General features: G+C 40.2%; 1 protein-coding gene across 18 annotated transcripts in view; it reads right to left on the minus strand.

Moving 5' to 3' along the window:
- Positions 1-16,871, minus strand: part of LOC119590258 (hornerin-like) — a 177,430-nt gene that overhangs the window by 18,688 nt on the left and 141,871 nt on the right. For all 18 annotated transcript variants that reach the window (XM_037939044.1, XM_037939027.1, XM_037939052.1 and 15 more), the window contains one exon: positions 4,610-4,646. The gene's annotated coding sequence lies outside the window, so the exon portion shown is untranslated. The remainder of the gene's footprint in view (positions 1-4,609; positions 4,647-16,871) is intronic.

Below are 16,871 nucleotides of genomic sequence, written 5' to 3' on the forward strand. Positions count from 1 at the left end.
GTTTCCCCTCCTTCTCTCCTCCTTCTTCCTCCTCCTTCTCCTCGCCTTTTCCACTTTCTCCTCGTTCTCCCTCTTCTCCTTTTTCTCTCTCCTCGTCCTCCTCCTCTTTCTCTTCGCATTCCTTGTTCTTTTCCTTCTGCCTGCACATCTCTCTCCTCCTCCTTCTCCTCTTTCTCATTTTCCTCATCTTTCTCCACGTTCTCCTCCTTTTCCTCATGCCTTCTCATCTCTTGCCACGTTCCCTTCACCCCTTCCTCCTCCTCTCTCCTCCTCCTCTTCTTCTTTCTCCTCGCCCTCCTCCTTTTCCTCCTCTTTCTCCTCGTCCTCCTCTTCTTTCTCCTCGTCCTCCTCTTCTTTTTCCTCCTCCTCCTCCTCCTCTTTTCCTTATTGATGTGTTGTTTTCCTGAGGGACTCCGACCGTTAAAGGCGAGACTAAATTGTAGTGCAAAACATGCCTTTTTCAAAGAGAAACAGAAGACCGGAATGTGGTGAAGCAATTGCTGGTGAACTGCGTGAAAGTTCTAAAACAACTGATTGTGGTGTTGCGTGTAAATTCTAGAACGGATGCTTGTGGTGATGCGTGCAGATTCTAAAGCAACTGACATTGGTGTTGCGTGCAAATTTCTATAAGAATTGATAGTGGTGTTGCGTGCAAAAGTCTAAAACAGCTGCTGTATTGTCTCAAAAAAAAAAAAAAAAAAAAGATACATATCACGAAACAACAGATGGGGCAAAAATAAACCCACGCCGATACCACACAAGGTCAGGTCACAACCCCTTATCCGGCGATGCCAGACGGGTCACCTCTACCCAGGATTGAAAAGAAAAGAAAAGGATCAACAACTCATTCTTATTCCGATCTGACCTTTGACCTGTGCCAGACGGACCATAGATCTTGACCCTTGACCTTTCCTCACCCGCTAGGCAACCACGCCCACCGAACGCATAGAAAAGACCCTCCAACCACGCCTCGACATGACCTTAACGCGATAACATGAGCCGGAGTTATCTTGGCAACAATGATCGCATATTTCAGGGTCATGTAACAATGGAGATCTGTTTTTTTTTCTCGATTATCATCTTGACGCCTATTGTTCTACAGCAGAATATTGGCGGTCTGCTCCGTTTTCTGTGATGCATTAGGGCCGTTTTCTATTCTTCGTGGGTGTTTACGAAGATAGATAAGGGGAGGGAGGGAGGGGGAGGGAGGAAGGGAGGGAGGGAGGGAGGAGGGAGGGAGAGGAGGGAGAGAGAGAAGAGAGAGAGAGAAGAGATGAGAGAGAGAGAGAGAGAGAGAGAGAAGGAGAGAGGGAGAGAGAGAGAGAACTGAGAGGAGAGAGTAAGAGGCGAGAGAGAGAGAGAGAGGATGAGAGAGAGAGAGAGAGAGAGAGAGAGAGGAGAGATGGACAGAGATGAGAGAGAGAGAGAGAGAGAGAAGAGAGAGAGAGGAGACGAGAGAGAAAAGAGAGAGAAAGAAAAAGATAAAAGAAAGAGATCGAGAAGGAAAGAGAAGAAGAGAGGATACACAGGAGAAGGAAGAGTAAAGAAGGAGAGAGAAGAGAAGAAAAAAGAACAGAAGAAGAAATAAAAAATGAGAAAAAAAACAGAAAGAAAAGAACAAACGAGAAGAGAACAAAACAACAACAAAATACAAAGAATAGAAGCACAACGAAAAAAAACAAAGTAAATAGCAATAGCAGAAATATAAAGATTAAAAAATGGTAGACTGAAGGTTAATTCTGTCCGATAATTGGGGTTCACTTCGACACATCTTCACTGTATGACGAAAAAAAAAGGATTATGATGGGAAATTAGGTCTTTATATAGAGGTTGACCGTAATAACTAATTTATATTCTGGACATATCGCTGTTTGATCAAACTTGCTTTTACATAAAGCGAGTTAGAGAGAGAGTGAAAGCGATTAGAAATAAATTGCGCCTGATAACCTTGCAACTGTGATGAGTAAGGAAACAAGTCGATAGTACAGATAGAAAAAGGTAATAGATAGATAGTAAATAGACAGACAGACAGACGGCAGATAGACAGACAGACGACAGGCAAAATAGACAACAGATAGAAAAGATAGATAGATAGATAGACAGACAGACAGACAAACAGACGGACAAACAGATAAATAAATAGATACAGGGAGAGCGTGAGTTGTTAAGTTATATATGTGTGTGTTTATGTTTAAGTGTGTGTGTGTCAGGGAGGGGAGAGGGAGGAGAGGGGAGAAGGGGGGAGAGGGAGGAGGGGGGAGAGAGAGAGAGAGGGGAAAGGAGAGAGAGAGAGGGGGAGAGAGAAGAGAGGAGAGAGAGAGGAGAAGAGGGAGAGGAGAGAAGGGAAGGGGAAGGGAGAGTAGAGGGAAAAGGGGGAGAGGGGGAGAGGAGGAGAGAGAGAGGGGGGAGAGGGAGGAGGAGAGAGGAAAGGGGGAAGAGAGAGAGGGAGAGAGAGAGAGAGAGAGAGAGAGAGAGAGAGAGAGAGACCAAAAGAGGCAAACAGACAAAAAAAATAACATACAGACAGACAGACTAGCTAATAAATAGAAACACAACAAGAGAAAGAACGAGATACACACACAAACAAAAATAGAAACAGGCAGACACACAGAAACAGAAAAAAAAAAATAGAACATTAACAACACTCCCTCTCCCCTCTCCCCTCTCCCCTCTCCCCTCCCCCCCCTTTTCCCCCTTTTTCCTCCAAGTGACATTTATTCAACAAGAAAATCAAGGCAAATTTAACGCTCGTCACTTTCCTCCTAATTACGAACTCAGTTTCACGTCAATCAAAACTTTCGTTTCATTATGATCATGATTTTTCATTTTTTTTAAAAATTATGATTATGATTTTTCTTTTTCTTTTTTAAAATTATGATCATGATTTTTCTTTTTTCTTTTCATTATGATTATTTTTCTTTTTTTTTTTTTTTTTTTTTTTTTTTTTTTTTTCTTTTATTTAATATTTTCTTTTTTTTTTATTATATTATGTTTTTTTTATTTTTTTCTAATTATTTTTTTTTTTCTTTAAATTTTTTTTTTAAAAGTTTTAAAAAAATGGGGGTTGGTTTTTTTAAAAAAAAAAGGGGGGTTTTTGGGGGTGGGAAAAAAAAAAAAAAATTTTAAAAAAGGGGGAAGGGAAAAAAAAAAAAGGGGAAAAAAAAAAAAAGGGGAAAGGGAAAAGGGAAAAAAAAAAAGAAGGGGAAAAACGAGGAAAAAAAAAGAAAAAAAAAAAAAGGGAAAAAGAGGAGAAGAGAGAGAGAGAGAGAGGAAAGAGAGAGGGGGGAGAGAGAGAGAGGGAGAGAGAGGAGAGAGAGGGCAGAGAGAGGAGAGGGGGAGGAGAGAGGGGGAGAGAGAGAGAGAGAGAGAAAAAGGAAGGAGAGAGAGAGGAGGAGAGAGAGGAGAGAGAGAGGGAGAGAGAGAAGAGAGAGAGAGGGAGAAAAGAGGGGAAGGAAAAAAGAGAGAGAGAGAGAGAGAGAGAGAGAGGACGACACTAAAGAGAAAGCCATGACATGACAGCATAAAGATCAATGCTTTGTCAGTCCTGTGCCAAGATTGAAGACAAATGTTGCAAATGTTGCATCGGGGCATACCCTACTGTGTCAACAAAAATTCTAAATTCTTTTACTTTTTAAAACGAAAAACTGTCAAGTGTTTTTCGTCCTTTTTGCAACAAATACACATATAAAGTGTAAAAGTTTCAAAAATTTCGAAAAACGAAATTTTTTTCGAAATTAAGTAAGAAATAACCAACGAGGGGATGAATAAATGAAAAAGAAAAGGGAAAAAAAAAAATTTAATGGTAATTAAATGAAATGACATTAAAATAAGATTAAATGAAACAAAATAAAAAGGAGAGAAATTAAACCGAAATAAAACAAAATGGAGATGAATATAATAAAAACAGAAAAAAATAATTTTCTCACTAATTGGGAAAAAGGCGTATATTATATAATTATTATATATTATAATATATATAATATATAATAAATAAATAATATTAAATAAATAATAATTAAATTTAAAATTTTAAAATAAAAAAATTTTATTTTAAAATAAATATATATTTTTTCATAACACATATCCAAAAATCACATAACACACACAAACCACACCCCAAAACACAAAACACCAAAAAAAACACACCCAACACAACACGCACGCACACACACAACCCCCCACAAAAAACACACACACACCACCACACCAACACACACAACCACCACACCCACCACACACAACCAACCCCCAAAAACACACACCACACACACCCCCACACACCACCCAAAAATTATATATATATATATATATATTATAATATTATATAATATATATATATAATATTGTAGATTATATACATGGTGTGTGTCTTTTGGGCGTTTTTAAAAAAAATTTGGGGTTTTTTTTTATATTTTCGTTTTATAAAATCTTTGGCGTTTTTATAAGTATCTTTGGCGATTCAAAATTATCTTTGGCGTTTCATAATCATCTTTGGCGATCTATTCTTATCTTTTTTTTTTATAATTATCTTTGGCGTTTTTTTTTTTTCGCGATTTCTAATTCCATTTTGGCGTTTCCTAGTTATCTTTGGCGATCCTCTTAATCTTACCTTTGGGACACCTGGGAAGTTGGCGCCGCGAATTTACCTGAAAAAAGGAAAATATATGATTAGTACAGATTTATATCTTGTTAATTCATCTGTTTGTCTGTTTATTGAAATATGTGTTTCTTTATTTTCTTTATTTCAAGTGTATATCTATATCTATCTATATCTATCTATCTATCTATCTATCTATCTATCTATCTATATTTTTTTTTCTTTTTTTTTTTTTTGTTTGTTTTTATTTGTCTGTTTATTTCTATTTTTTGTTTTGTTTTGTTTATTTTGTTGTGTCTCATATTTATCCTTGTTTATCTGTATTTATTCAATTTTATGTTTGTTTCTAATTTATTCTATTTTATTTGTTTATTTGTTTATTTTTTCTCTCTCTCGAGATGGTACTTTTTATCATCATCATTATCTTAATCAAAACCGAACCACATTTTGAACAAAAAAAAAAAAAAGAAAAAAAAATGCGATGCCGAAGTTTTATTTCTAATGATTTATAATAATAATACTAATAATAATAATAATAATAATAATAATAATAATAATAATAATAATTATCATTATTATTATTATTATCATTATTATTGTCATTATTATCATTATTATCATTATTATTATTATTATTATTATTATTATCATTATCATTATTATCATTATTATCATTATTATTATTATTATCATTATTATAATTACCATTATCATTTATCAATATCATTATCATTATTATCATTATCATTATTATCATTATCAAGAATTATACAAAAGGGTTATACATTATGACAAGAAAGAAGAAACAGATATGAATAGAATTATCTGGGAACGGGACAGATGCAGGTCACAGGTCAAAGGTCAAATCGCGTTGGTTGCAAGGTCAGGGAAAGGTCAAGGTGAGTGAGGAATAAAAATAGGGATGAGAGGGAGCAGGGGATAAAAGAGGAGAGAGAGAGAGAGAGAGAGAGAGAGAGAGAGAGAGAGAAAGAGAGAGGAGAGAGAGAGAGAGAGAAGAGAGAGAGAGAGAGAGAGAGAGAGGGGGAGAGAGGGGGAAGAGAGAGAGAGAGAGAGTGGGGAGAGAGAGAGAGAGAGAGGGAGAATTGAGAACAAAGAAGAGAGAAGCGGAGAAGAGCGTGAGAATGAAAAAGAAAAGCGCAAAATGGAAATAAAAGAAGCCAAAGTAAAAAAAAAATAATAATAATAATGAGAGAAAGAGAGGAGATAGAGGGAACACGAAGAACGAAAGCATGAAAAGGAGAGGAGAAGAAAGAGAAGAACATCCAGAAATAAAAAGAAAGAGAAGAGACAAGAGTAGAAAATAAAGAAGTGAGGAGAGTAAAGATAATAAAAAGAGTAGAAAGGAAGGAGATGGAGAATTAGCAAAGAAGAGAGGGATAAAAAGCTAGAATAGGGGAAAAGGCGAATATACTCGAGGATGATGAAAGCAGAGTTGCATTGTTGAAATTTTTTGCCCAAAGGGGAAATTTTAGAGTTCCCGGGGGCGTTAATTGTTATTATCATTAAACATTTCTATATATTTTATCATTTTTTATTTTTATCACCCTTATCAAAACACATCTCATCATCATCATCCTTATTTTCCCCTCCCCATTGTTTTTGCTATTTTATCATTTTTGATATTAAATTAAACACTTTTCATTATCATTTTTAAAAAAGTTAAATTTTTATATTATTTATTATTATTAAAAGGTTTTTGTTATTACCCCCTTTCTTTCTACTTTTTATTTCATTTTCATCACTGGTTTTAAGGGTTTTTTTTTCCCTGTTGGGTTTTTCTATTATTATTTTCATTACCATTTATTCCTTTGCCTTACCTTCAATATTATTGTTACTATTATAATTACAATTAAGATTATAATCATAAATGCTATTACTGTAATTATCGTCGGGAAAATTTAAACATCGGGTTTTGGTACTTCACACACCAAAACACCCCACACCCACACACACACACAACCCCACACACCAAAACCCCCACACACACCCCCCACAAAAACACCAAAAACACAACACAAACAAACACACCCCACACTCGCGCACGCCTGCCGTTTTAAAAAAATTCCCCCTAATTTTTTTTATTGGGTAAATTATCCTTTAAACCCGTTAGATTAAAAATTCAAAAACCCACCAAAAAAACATTCCCTTCCATTTGTTTTTTTTTGTTTTTTTTTTCAATTTGAAGGAAAACCACGTACTATTTTTTTCTGGGCCTTTTCCCAGAAGATTCGAAAAATCGTTCCCTTTTAGGCTTAAAAGATTTTTCCCTCTTTTTATGCGGGATATCCTCGTATAAAAGATGAAAGGGAAAAAGAAAGAGATTTTCGTTACTGTCATGCCAGCACGTATTTTCCCATAACGTTGTTGCGGTTTCTGTCAGCGTGACAAAGGGTAGTTTAGTCCTTTATTTACCACCCCGGCTAACTGCGCAGGCGTGGGCAAGCTGTGGTACATTCGATGGATGGTCAATAATATTATATAGTGGTATTACATTTGAATTTTAGGCTATAACATTATAAGTACTATATCAGTTAAAGGAAAGGAACATTTATACAGTCCTTTATCTTATCTGCCACGCCGGCGTACAGCTTGGGCGTGGAGAGGCATATTGATACATTTTATATGCGGTCATGTGATAATATATATTCCAAATTTAGGGCAGTATACATTTCGAAATGTGGAGTGCAGTGACCGTAGAGTTGTGCCGGGTATCTGGCTTCTCCATTCCTGCCCCGTGAAGTAACTCTTTTCTTCTCTCTCTCTTTCTCTCTCTCTCTTCTCTCTCTCTCTCTCTCTCTCTCTCTCTCTCTCTCTCTCTCTCTCTCTCTCTCTCTCCTTCTCCTCTCTCTCTCTCCTTCCTCTCCTCTCTCTCCTCTCTTTCTCTCTCTCTCTCTCTCCCTCTCCCCCCCTCTCTCTTTCTATCCCCCTCTCCCTCTCTCCCTCTCCCTTTCTCTCCCTTTACCCCCTCTTTCTCTCCCCCCCCTCTCTCTCTCTCTCTGACCGTCGGGGGAAGAAAGTGGCAATCCACCTGAACGAGTTTTATGTCCATAATAACCCTTTCCATCTCTCTCAGCTGTTTTAGGGATAATCGATGTCCTTGGGAATAATTTTTTTTTTCAATCTTCTTCGTCTTTTTTCTTCCAATATTTTTATTCTATTTTATTCTATTTTATTATTTTTCTTAATATTTTTTTTTCTATCTTTGTTTGTTATCTTGTTTTTTTTCTTTTTTTGTTTTTTTGTTCTTATGTGTGTGTGTGTGTGTGTGTGTGTGTGTGTGTGTGTGTGTGTGTGTGTGTATGTATGTATGTATGTATGTATGTATGTATGTATGTATGTATGTATGTATGTATGTATGTATGTATGTATGTATGTATGTATGTATGTATGTATGTATGTATGTATGTATGTATGTATGTATGTATGTATGTATGTATATATGTGCGTGAAATTAAGAGGAAGGCGACCGTTTCAAGAAATAAGTGACAAGGAAATGATGAAAGACATAATTCGATAACAAACGAAGGAGAGAGAAGAAAGGGGAGAAGGAGGAGAGAGGAGAGGAAGGGGAGAAAGAGGAGGAGGAGGAAGGAGGAAAAAGGGGAAAGGAGGAGGAGAGAAAGGGGATAAGAAAGGAAAGAGAGGAAAGAAAATGTAGTGATGGTGTGAGAGAGAGAGAGAGAGAATGGGAAAGAGAGATAGAGAGAGGTCGGGATAGAGATAGATAGGTAGATAGATAGATAGATATATAGGTAGATAGATAAACAGATAGATAGATGGATAGATAGACAGATAGACAGACAGACAGATAGACAGACAGACAGACAGACAGACAGACAGACAGACAGACAGACAGACAGACAGACAGACAGACAGACAGACAGACAGACAGACAGACAGATAGATAGATAGATAGGTAGGTAGATAGGGAGATGGGTAGGTGGGTGGGTAGATAGATAGATAGAAAGATAGATAGATAGAATAGATAGATCAAGAGGGAGGGAGAGTGTAAGAGAAACAGAGATAGAGACAAATATAAACAGACAGACAGAGGGAAAAAAACAGACGAAACATAGTCGAAACAAAGAGCAAAAGAGAGAAAAGAGAGAGAAGAGAGGAGGAAGAGGAAGAGGAGAAGGAAGAGGAGGAGGAGGCTGAGAAGGAAGAGGAAGAGGAGGCGGAGAAGGAGGAGGAGGAGGAGGAGGAGGAGGAGGAGGAGGAGGAGGAGGAGAGAGGGCAAGGCGGGAAGGCCAAAATCGAAAGCCACCCATACCTGCAGCTTCCTATCCAATCAATACAAGTGTCAGCATCATCAACATCTCCCCCGCTCATCCCCTGAGACCCCCCCCTCTCCTCCTCCTCCTCCTCCCTCCTCCTCTACCCTCACCCCTGCCCCTCTAGACCCCCTCCCCCCTCCCCCTGCCCCTCTCGACCCCCTCCCCCCTACCCCTGCCACTCTCCCCCCTCGTCTTCTTCCCCCCTCCTCACCCCCCCCCTCTTGCAATCCTTCCTCGACCTCTCTCCTTGCGCGTCTTACACAACGAAGACGAAGAAGGAGAAATAGAAGAAGAAGAAGATGAAGAAGAAGATTATGAAGAAGATGAAGAAGAGATGAACACGGAGAAGAAGAAGATGAAGAAGAAGAAGAAAGAAGATAAAGAAGAAGAAAAAAGACGATGATGATGAACGAGACGAAGAAGAAAATAAAGGAAAAAAGAAGAAAAAGAGAAATGAAGAAATGAAGAAAAACGAAAAAGAAGAATAAGAATAAGAACAAGAACAAGAACAAGAACTTACTAATGCTGTCATACTTCTATTAATTAACATTTTCTTGCAAAATTCTCATCATTTTCGTTATCATTATCATTATTGTTAATAGTGGCAGCAGTATCATTATTATCATCATTAACATCATTATTATCATCACAATTACTATTATTCCCATTAATGTCATTATTATTGTTCATTTTACTGTAGTTCTTGATGTTTATCATTATTATCATCATCACCTTCATCATTTTAATTGCATTGTCTTCACTATCATTCTCATTTGTTGCTTTGTTGCATCATCATCATCATCATCGTCATCATCACCATCGTCATCATTATCATCGTCATCATCATCATCATCATCATCATCTGTATGATTATGATTATCATTATTATCATCATACTATCATCATAATCGCGTTGATTTTAGAATGATTTCGAGTGTCCTATTTTCTTTAGAGGAAAGAAATGGAAAAAAAGTTTTATCATTATTATAGATAAAACTCACAAGAGAGAAGATAGAGAGGCGAAATAGAGAGAGAGAGAGAAGAAAGAGAAAGAGAAAGAGAAAGAGAAAGAGAAAGGGAAAGAGAAAGAGAGAAAGAGAGAAAGAGAGATTGAGAGAGAAAGAGAAAGAGAGAAAGAGAAAGAGAGAAAGAGAAAGAGACAGACACAGACACAGACACAGACACAGACACAGACACAGACACAGACACAGACACAGACACAGACACAGACACAGAGAGAAAAATAGAGATAGAGACAGTGAGAAGGAGAGCTAGTAATAAGAAGGAGAGACCGAGAAGGAAAGAAAGCGAGAGAGGAGGAGAGGATGACATTGCGTTCGGCCACCCACGTGGGTTCGAGCTGAGCCGCGGGGTCAAAGGTCATGCCCGTCTCCATCCCTCGCCTTCGCTCGCCCGTAAGCCTGCCCAGGGTTCTGATTTCCCTCACAAGGGCATTCGAGGTCACAGGTCACATCGGTCATTCATTCGAGTAAGTCATACCGTTTATATAACTTGCGTAATTCTTCTCTGTCCTTTCCAAGAGCTAATGAGGAACCTCGGTGGGTCATGCGAGGTCAAGGGCGAGGAGGTCATTTCATTTCATTAAATCATTCGGATTTTAAAATCTATTTCGTCTATTCAATGATCCCGTTTGTGGGATGATTATGTTTACTCGATAATTCTGTTCATTTAATCATTCCTCCCTCCTCTATCCCTCCCTCTCTCTCTCTCTTCTATCCCTCCTTCCCTCTCTCTCCTCTATCTCCCCTCCTCTCTCTCTCCTCTATCCCCCTCTCTCTCTCTCTCCTCTATCCCTCCCTCTCGTTCCTCCTTCCCTCTCTATCCTCTATCCCCAGCGAATGAGAGATAAGAGCAGCGAAACGAACATATCCTGTTGACAAGCAGAGGGTCTGGTTTCTACAAAGGGGGGCCTCTCCACCTGACGATAATTGCTCGACGAAGGGAACACCGACCAACACCTTGGCGGCTGAGGTGCTGTCAACAAGGGGCATGACGCCGTGGGTGCCTCGTGCCTGGCGGACGATGGGGGGTGGGGGGTGCTTTTTTGTGTTTGTTTGTTGGGTGGAGGTGGGTGGAGGTGGGTGGGGTGGAGGGGTGGAGGGGTTACGTAGTTTTTTTTTTTTTTTGATGTTTTCTTCTGGGTGGGTGGGGGGTGGGGGGGGGGGGGGGGAGATTAGGTAGTGTGTTTTGGGGTAGTTCTGTCTGTTTGTTTTTTTGTTTGTTTGTTTGCTTGTTCGTGAGTTTTCCGTGCTTGGAGTTTTTTGGTTGTTTTTTAGAGCTTTGGTATTTTGTTATTATTTATTTATTTATTATTTTTTTGGGGGGGATTATGTCTTTTTTAATGTAGTTTTTTTTTTAGATTTATATTTTTTATATTCATCTTTTTTAAGTTTTTCTTTTTTCTTCTTTTCTCTCTTTCAAGTTTTATTTTAGAGTTTAGTTCAGGAAACATTACCTCCTTGCAACCGAGATGATTCAACATACTTAATCTCGCTTGCCAACAGATCGTGTGTTTAACTAGTAAAATTTAGACGATACCCTCGGAAAAAAATACTTAAATATACGAAATCACTGTATCGTTGTACAACGCTGCAAAATATATCTACATACAAAACTATATACAGACATACTGATCAGCTTTTGCAAGTCTAAATTCTAATCTACATTAAGTTATTCAGAGACAATACATTGCATCTCTGCTCTGCTAGATTCATGCTTAACAAGTCGTTTCCATTACTGGCCAAAAATTATCTTATAAATGCTTTTATCGGTAATTTTACCTCTGTGCCTATATCGATCGCTAACATACAAGTCTGCGCTAGCTTTCTCTCTCGGCTCTTACAGATTTGTATCTCCAGTCTTCTATCGCATCCTCGCTTCTGTTCTCCCCCTCTGCTCGTCTCGTCGCCTTTCTCTCGCTCTCATTTACGTTGCTCTTTCGACATTTCTCTGTCTTTTTATACTCTCTCTTATCGATCTGTGTCTTACCTCTGTCTCTCCTTCTCGTTCTTTCACTCGCTACTACTTATTCCTTTGCTCTTCTCTCTCTCGCTATCGTTCTCTCCCTTTCTCTCTCCTCCTCTCTCGCTCTCTTCCTCCCTCTCTCTCTCCTCCTCCTCTCTCCCTCACTTCCTTTCTCTTTCTTCTGTTCTCTCTCTTATCCTCTCTCTCTTCTCTCTCTCTGTCTTCTTGTCCCTCGTCTCTCTGTCTTCTCTCTCTTCTTCCTTTCTCATCTTCTATCTCTCTTCTTCTTTCCTTCTCTCTTTCTTCGCTTCCTTTCTTCCTCCTCCCCCCCACCTCTCTCTCCCATCTCTTTCTCTCTCCTCTCCCTTCCTCTTCTCTTCTCTCTCTCCTCTTCTCTCTCTCTCCTCTCTCTCTCTCTCTCTCTCTCTCTCTCTCTCTCCCCACTCTCACTCTCACTCTCTCTCTCTCTCTCTCTCTTTCTATTCCTGGATTTCGGTTGCCCGAGAGACAGCCTCAGTGGGAATCCCTAAGCTACGTGTAGTCAACCGTAAAATAGTGGTTTGTTGCCCATTGCTTCGGATTTGATAATTGGATTTTAAAAAATTGTTTTTGGTAATTAGAGAAAAAGAGAGAAAGTAAATTGGGGAAAAAGAAAAGAGGAAAAAGAAGAAGAAGAAGAAGAACTGTAAGATAATTAGAGAGAAGAGGTTGGAAACGGAGTGAAATTTTGGAAAAAAAAAAAAAAAAATGAATAAATAGATTATGAAAATAAAAACAAAAGGACCAAAAATTTAAATGGAATGAATGGAGATAAATTGGGAAAAAAGGCAAGACAACAGAAAGAACGAAAATATAAGAAAAAAAAAAACATAAAAAAATAACATAAAAAACAAGGGGAAAAGGAAATGAAAAACTGAAAAAAACAAGGGGAATAGAAAAAATCAGAAAAAAACAGAATGTCAAAAGAAAAAAAAATAGAAAAAAACGAAAGGGCAAAAGCTATAAAACAAACAAACAAACAAAAAACAGAAAATCAAAAGGGGAAAAAAAAGAGAGAGAAAAAACAAAGAAAACAGAAGGGGAAAAAAGAAGAAAAAGAAGAGAGAGAGAGAAAAAAGGAAAATACCACAAAAACGCAGAAAGGGAATAAGGCATTTTAATCGCCTCTTTCTCTGGAGTCTCACGTTCGGCCGATCTGAATAGTCATTTGCGGAATCACACGCACCGGCTGGCGAATGGCATCGTGACCTTGTGCTGATGACTCTGACCCCGCCTGACCCCGCCTGACCCGACACCAGATGGCCTGCGGGAAGCGTGGGAGGTCGGGAGGTCGCGTGCGTGCGTGGGGGGGAGGGGGGGGGAAGTGCAGGTAGGGGGGGGGGGGGGGGGAGGGTCACTGGGGGGGGGGGGGGGGTTTCGGTTTTGAGGTGAACCAGTGCAAAACGGGGGGGGGGGTGTTATTTATTCCACAGGGGGGGGAGTGGGCGGCTCTGGAGGGATCCACATGGGGGGGGGGGGGGGGTCGTGGGGGGGGGGGGCCCTGGAAGGTATCCACGGCGGGGGGGGGCGGCGGAGGAAGGGGGGGGGGGGGTTACTGGTAGGGCATTACTCTCGTGGAAGTGAACGCTGGTGAAACGTGTATGTCGAGAGTGATCTTTGATGAAACGTATCCCCCGCCTGGAAATGACTCCCTAAAACAACTCCCTGGAAATGACTCCCTAAAACAACTCCCTGGAAATGACTCCCTAAATCACCCCCCCCCTGGAAATGGCACCCTCTATCCCTCCCTCATGGAAGTGACCTCTCTAAACCGCCCTCTCAGATATGACCTATATACCCCCCCCCCTCTTGGAAATGACCCCTCCTAATCCCCCATACCCCTGGAAATGACCTCCAACTCCCCTATACTCCCTGGAAATGACCCCCTCATCCCTCCATACCCCTGGAAATAACCCCCATAATACCCCTCTTGAAAATGAGTCCCCTACCCCCCTCCCCTAGAAAATGACTTCCCCTCCTAACCCATACCCCTGGAAAATAACCTCCCCTACCCCCCTTTTTTGGAAAAATGACCCCCCACCCCCCTAGCTACCTTCGGATCATCTCCCGTCGCTCTCAACGATCGCCGTCCCTCCCGCTAATGGTTTGCAACCGACGCTATTTTTCCCCCGAGCGTCGAGAGGAGGCCATTGTCTCGATGCCCTGTTGCTCTGCGGGTTTCAACCATGACCTCGATCTGTATGGGCGGTGGGGGCAGCCTCGGCAGGTCCACGCCCATGCCTTGAGGTCATACCACGCCCACGGGATGACTGCTATAATGGGTTCCAGCTGAGATGTTAAAGATGCAAATGTACTAACGAACTGAAAGGAGGTCCAGTTGGGGATATACAGATCTACAAACAGGCGAATAAACACACACAAACAGACACACACACACACACACAAATAGACAGACAAACAAACAAACAGACAAACAAACAGACAGACAGACAGACAAACATACAAACAGGCAAACAAACGATCAAACACACATATACACAAACAAACATACATATAAACAAACAAACAGACAAACACACACACCACAAACAAAACACAAATAAATCAACACAAACAAAAAAGTCAAGGATCTCATTTAGAAAGCATGTGAGTTCTTTACTTAATATTCTTCAGTCATCTGACTAAGATAATTGTCATGCTTTGCTCTCCTGTTTTCGTCCTTCAAATAAGTGCAAGGAAAAAGCTTCAAAGATAAATAAGAAATCTTAATAGCATCTGTAATATCTATATATTAACTCTCCCAAATCCTTACTGAAATAACATTACAGTAAAATTTCAGAATGAGAAAAATCAGATGTGGTTGACTGAAATAACACAATGGTAATATTTCAAAATTAAAAAATAAGAGGTTTAGTGAAATTTGACAACAGTAATATTTCAGAATTAAAAAATCAAATGAGGTTTACAAGAAATTTAACAAATAATTCAGATTAAAGAATGATACAGCTGGAGGCACCACGAAGTCAGCCACGAGGGTTACGACAGGTCATGAGGTGGACCTCTTGACCGGGTCATCTGTCCCTCGAGTCGGCGGGAAGGTCATGCGATTTTTTTTTTTTTTTTGAGGTTGTTTCGTTTTTAATCTTTTTTTTTCTTTTTCTGTTATATTCTTTTTATATATGTTTATTTCTCTCTTTCTCTTTTCTCATTTTCTGTCTTATCTCTCCCTCATTCCTCCTCTCTCTCTCTCTCTCCCCTCTCCCCCCTTCCCTCCCTCCCTCCCTCCCCCTCCTTCCCCTTCCCTCCCTCTCCCCCTCTCCCCCCCTCCTCCCCCTCCCTCCCTCCCTCTTTCCCTCTCCCCCTCCCCCTCCCTCCCTCCCCCTCGCCCACGCGGAGAGAATCCCCGCGGGCGGCCGTATGGCACGGGGTCAGGCGAAGGAGCCACCGCGCGCCCTTGGGGGTCGAGAGCGGGCGCGTGGGCGGCGGCCGGCCTTTAGTAAGAGCCGTGTCGAAGGAACGTGTGTGGGCGGGCCTGCCATTCGCGCACGCTCATGGGGGCGTGAATGACCGCACATGGCCCGCGGTGGGCGTGCGGTCCGTGAAGGCGGTTTTGCGTACCGGTCTTGGCGAGGGGCGTCGAGTAGGGGGAGGGGGGGAGTGGGTGAAGAGGGGGGTAGGGGAGAGGGGGTAGGGGAGAGGGGGTAGGGGAAGAGGGGGGAGGGGAAGAGAGGGGAGGAGAAGAGGGGGGAGGGGGGGTTCCCTTCTGCTTGGCCTCCTTATCCGAATTCTGCAAAACGAGGGCGACCATCCTGTCGAAGGCAGGAGTCCGGCGCCTTTCCTCTCTCTCTCTCTCTCTTTCATTCTCTCTCTTTCATTCTCTCTCTCTCTCTCTCTCTCTTTCATTCTCTCTCTCTCTCTCTCTCTCTCTCTCTCTCTTTCATTCCTCTCTCTCTCTCTCTCTCTCTCTCTTTCATCTCTCTCTCTCTCTCTTTCATTTCCTCTCTCTCTCTCTCTCTCTCTCTCTCTCTCTTTCTCTCTCTCTCTCTTTCATTCTCTCTCTCTCTCTCTCTCTCTCTCTCTCCTGCTACCGTCTTGCTTTTTTTTGGGGCGTCGCTTTGTTATCGCGTCCTTTCCCTTATTCCCTTCTGCGATCTTTCTTTGTGGTTCTTTTTTTCTCTCTCTCTGATTATCTTATTCGTTATGAGTTATTTTTCCCCCTTTCTCTGTTTATTCTTTTTTACCATATTCGTTATTTATTTTCTCTATTTCCCTTTCTCTCATTATTCTTTCCTATCACATTCGTTATTATTTATTTTCTCTATTTCCCCTTTCTCTCATTATTTTTTCCTATCATATTCCTTGTGGCCAATTTTTTTTGTTTCCCTTTTCGCTTTATACCTTATTCCATTTTCTGTGGTCTATTTTTTTTGTTTATTTTATTTATTTCCTTTTATATCAGTTATTCCATTCCTTGCTTTCTCTCTCTTTGCGATATTTTTTTTCTATTACTTTTTCTCTCTTATTCTCTTTCTACCATATTCGTTTCCTTTTCCATTTTCTCATTATTACTTATCTTTATTCTCTGTTCGTTATTGTTTATTCTTTTGACTCTTTTTATTACTTATTCCATTTTCTGTTCTTCCTGTTCTAATTTCTTTTATTTTTCATTTATTCTTTATCGGTTATTCGTTGTTTTCATTCTGTCTTATTGTCATTATCTTCGTTATTCTCATCTTTATCTTTTTATCTTCCCTGCTTTATCGATGATTTTCCTTCTTCTCTTTGATTTATCGTGTCTTCTTTCTATTCTCCTCTTTCCTACTTTATAATTCTTTCTATTTTCCTTCTCCTTGCTTTATCATTCCTTCTTTCGACTCTCTTCTTCCTCTCCTTTCCTCTTTTCTTCCTTCTCTTCATTCGTCTTTTCTTTTTCCTCCTCCTCCTTTCTCTTTTCTTTCTCCTCCTCTTTATTCCTTTTTTTTCTCCTCCTC

Source organism: Penaeus monodon, chromosome 3 (assembly GCF_015228065.2).
Source record: "Penaeus monodon isolate SGIC_2016 chromosome 3, NSTDA_Pmon_1, whole genome shotgun sequence".
NCBI lineage: Eukaryota > Metazoa > Arthropoda > Malacostraca > Decapoda > Penaeidae > Penaeus > Penaeus monodon.